Source organism: Cebus imitator, unplaced genomic scaffold, assembly GCF_001604975.1.
Source record: "Cebus imitator isolate Cc_AM_T3 unplaced genomic scaffold, Cebus_imitator-1.0 Scaffold449, whole genome shotgun sequence".
Classification (NCBI taxonomy): domain Eukaryota; kingdom Metazoa; phylum Chordata; class Mammalia; order Primates; family Cebidae; genus Cebus; species Cebus imitator.
Window position 1 is genome coordinate 3,028,689 of NW_016107764.1, and position 4,467 is coordinate 3,033,155.

Consider the following 4,467-nt stretch of genomic DNA (forward strand, 5'->3'; position numbering starts at 1 on the left):
CAGGTGATTTGGGTTCCCCTCATGTCCAACAAGCACCTTCACTAAAGACCAGCCATGGGCATCCTGCCTCCTCCCCGACTCCCTCATCATTTTGAAGCAAATCCCAGACATTGCATCACAGAACACCATTTTTGGCAGGGTTTGGTGGCTCACGCCTTGGTAATCCCAGCAGTTTGGGGAGCCGAGGTGGGCAGATCACCTGAAGTCAGAACTTGGAGACCAGCCTGGCCAGCATGGTGAAACTCCATCTCTACTAAAAATACAAAAATTGGCCGGGCATGGTGGCTCATGCCTGTAATCCCAGTGCTTTGGGAGGCCAAGGTGGGCAGACAGCAAGGTCAGGAATAGGAGACCAGCCTGGCCAACATGGTGAAACCCCGTCTCTACTAAAGATACAAAAATTTGTCAGGCATACTGGCAGGTGCCTATAATCCCAGATATTCAGGAGACTGAAGCAGGAGAATCACTTGAACCTGGGAGGCAGAGGTTCCAGTGAGCTGAGACTGAGCCACTGCACTCCAGCCTGGGCCACAGAGCGAGGCTTCATCTGGAAAAAAAAAAAAAAATAGTCGATTGTGGTGGCAGGCGCCTGTAATCTCAGCAACTTGGGAGGATGAGGCAGAAGAATCATTTGAATGGGGAGGCAGAGGTTGCAGTGAGCCGAGATCGCACTCCTGCACTCCAGCCTGGGCGACAGAGCAAGACTCCATCTCAAAAACAAAAACAAAACAAAAAAAAACCCCGTAGTCATTTTTCTCCTGATAAAGACGTGAGTGGGGGTATGGAGGGCAGCTAAGGAGCTGCAGAGCTGGGCATCCACCTCCTGCTCAGGGCCAGCCCAGCTTGAGCTGGGGGTGCCTGGAGACACGATTGGACCCCGCCTCCTTCTTGCTTTCAGCAGGGTGACCCCTCAGTCTCCTGTGTCTCCGGGACTACGTAGCAGAGGGGCCAGCAGCCCTGAAGTGGCCCAGATCCCACCCCCTTCCGAGCGGTCCAACTGCCTGACCTGCTGAGACCTTCCACTTCTGGCAGGGGTCACTTAATTTTTTTTTAAGAGACGGGGTCTTGCTGTGTTGCCCAGGCTGGAGTGCAATGGCTATTCACAGGCATGATCCCACTACTGATCGGCACAGGTGTCCGACCTGGGCCAGTTCACCCCTCCTTAGGCAACCTGGTGGTCCCCCGCTCCCGGGAGGTCACCATATTGATGCCAAACTTAGTGCAGACACCCGACTGGCATAGCACATTACAGTTCAGAACTCCTGGGCTCAAGCCATCCTCGCACCTCAGCCTCCCAAGTAGCTGGGACTACAGGCATGTGCCACTGCACCCGGCTGGAGATACAGTTTCATACGGTAAAATCCCTTAAATGTAGATTCCATCAGCTTTAAAAACATATATTATCTTGCAAGCTACTCACCTACAGAGACACAGGATACTTCCATGCCCTACAGGATGGTCCTTTGGGGCAGGTGAAAAATTTTGAAGGAGACATTGAGAAGAGGCTGGAGGAACCTGAGAGTGAGGCCTGGGAGGAGGCAGAGAGAGGAGTGGGCGAGGAAGGAGGTGGGGGAGGAAGAGGCCGAGGTGGAGAAGGCGGCTCAGGAGGAGCGGGGAGGAGAGGGCTTCCACCAGAGGGCAGCCGGGCCCCACCTCAGCACTCCAAGCACTCCTGGTAGCTGGGCTCACTTCTTTCCTAGCAGGGTGATATGGGGGGGCTCTGGAAGTGGCCATTGGGCCCTGATCCACCTGCACAGTGAAAGCCTGGTGTCAACCGCCTGGCAACCTCCTAATTCCTGATGCAGCGTAAGCCTCCAAGCCCTCACCTTCCCGCATCTCCCCATGGTGTGGCTTCACTGACAGCCGGGACTGCAAAGGCCCAGACATTCCTGCCTGAGGCAGGACAACCTTGATGGGCCATGGGCTCAGGCCTTTTGGCGGCCAGCAAAGGTGGTTGCTCCTGGGTGACCATCGCTCCTCCCTCCACCCCATCTGACCTCCTCGCACTCCCTCCACAGATGTCCATCCTGAGAGCAGTCCTTTAAACATCCAAAAGCCCCAAACTCAGGCTCAGAGTCCCTTCCCAGAGCTTCATTCTGGCCCCTCCAACGGAATGTGATCCTCCAGCCAAGTTCACACTCCTGTCTCCACTTCCACCCCTAGCCCCTGCGCTCCCCTACCCAGGTTCCTTGAAGGCTTTGGGCCTGGCTGTCCTCCCCAGACTCTCCTGTTGGCTGAAAAGTCCCTGGGAACAGTGCACATAGTCCAGCCTCTGCAACAGCCATTTCAACTCCTCTCCCTGGCCAAGCCCTCCGGGGTTCTCCTTGTGCCTCTTCACCCTGGGGGTGTTCAAGGCTCCATGCCAGGCACCCCATCATCTTCTTGCCCTCTCCCAGCCTCAGCTCCTGTGCCCTGGTGCTCTCACCCCAACACCTCAAACTCAGTAGAGCCTCCAGTCTTCAGCCTCAACACGTCTCTCTGCCTGTGGCCGCTGCTCCCATAGAGCCCCAGGAATCCTTCCTCTCTGAGCTTAGCCCTTGTGGATCCCCTTCCGATACTGACTTGGTCTGGCTGTGGGCATTAGCAAGACTAATCTGAGCCAAGTCTGTGACTACACACACCGTGGGATGACTCCAGAGCACTCCCTTGCTTTGGGATGCCTGCAGCCACAGCCGGCTGGGAGGAGCTCAGGCGAGGAACTCAGACTGGGCTGCTCAGGACAGGCCACACAGAGAGTTTCTGTTGGACAGGTGCCGCAGAAGGTCCAGCCCCAGCCGACCTCCCAACCAAATGCAATCACACAATTGACCCCAGCTATAAAGCATAGGGTAGAACTGCCCCGCAGAGCCAGTCAGCTTGCACGATCAGAGAAATAGTAAGTTGCTACTGGCTGGGTGCAGTGGCTCATGCCTGTAATCCCAGCACTGTGGGAGGCCCAGGCAGGTGGATCACCTGAGGCCAGGCGTTCTAAGGCAGCCTGGCCAACATGGCGAAACCCCGTCCCTACTAAAAAATACAAAAATTGGGGCCGGGCACCGTGGCTCGCACTTGTAATTCCAGCACTTTTGGAGGCCAAGGCAGGTGGATCATGAGGTCAGGAGTTCAAGACCAGCCTAGCCAAGTTGGTGAAACCCCGTCTCCATGAAAAATACAAAAAAATTAGCTGAATGTGGTGGTGGGTACCTATAATCCCAGCTTCTTGGGAGGCTAAGGCAAAGAACTGCTTGAACCCAGGAGGCAGAGGTTGCAGTGAGCCGAGATCATGCCACTGTACTCCTGTTTGGCCACAGAGTGAGACTGTCTCAAAAAAAAAAAAAAAAGCCAGGCTTGGTGGCACATGCCTGTAATCCCAGCTACTGGGGAGGCCGAGGCAGGAGAATCGCTTGAACCTGGGAGGCGGAGGTTGCAATGAGCCAAGATTGTCATCCAGCCTGGACGACAGAGCAAGACTCCATCTCAAAAAAAAGTTGCTACTAGCATCTACATTTTACACAGCAATAGGTGACTGAAACAGAAGTTGGCAGCTGGAAGTGGGGTGCTGTTGTACCAAATATCTAAAATCAGTGGTACTGGCTCCAGGACGGGGTGGCAAGCAGAGGCCTGAGGAGACTGTCTACAGAGAATGGGAGTGAAGGAATCCACAGGGAGAATGGAGGAAGGTGAGCCATGTCAGCAGGATGCCCAGAGACTCAGCAGGCAAAATTGTGTGGGTGCCTGGTACGGGATGAAATGCCCCACCACCAAATAAAGATGTGTTGAAGTCCTAATCCACAGTATCTCAGGATATAACAACCTTTGGAAATAGGGCCATTGCATGCAGATTGAATTAGTTCAAGTGACAGGGTGGACCTTTTTTTTTTTTTTTTTTTTTTTTTTTGGGACAGAGTTGCCCGGGCTGGAGTACAGTGGCGCGATCTCGGCTCACCACAACCTCCATGTTCAAGCGATTCTCCTGCCTCAGCCTCCTGAGCAGCTGGGATTACAAGCACACACCACCATGCCCTGCTAACTTTTTTGTATTTTTAGTAGAGACGGGGTTTCACCATGTTGACCAGGCTGGTCTCAAACTTTGGAAGCACGAGGTTGGGCAGATCACCTGGGGCCGGGAGTTCAAGACCAGCCTGACCAACATGGAAAAACTCTGTCTCTACTAAAAATACAAAATTAGCTGGTTGTGGTGGTACTCCCTGTAATCCCAGGTACTCAGGAGACTGAGGCAGGAGAATTGCTTGAACCCAGGAGGCAGAGGTTCCAGTGAGCCAAGAATGCACCACTGCATGCCAGCCTGGGCAACAGAGCAAGATTTCATCTCAAAAAGAAAAAAGTCCAAACAATAGTAGCTTCAGCTGGACATTTGTCTCTTTCACAAAAACAGAGTTCAATGGAAGCCATCCAGGACTAGCAGGGCAACTCCACATCCATAGAGCTCCATAATTCTATCTTCTTCTTCTTCTTGTTTGTTTTTTT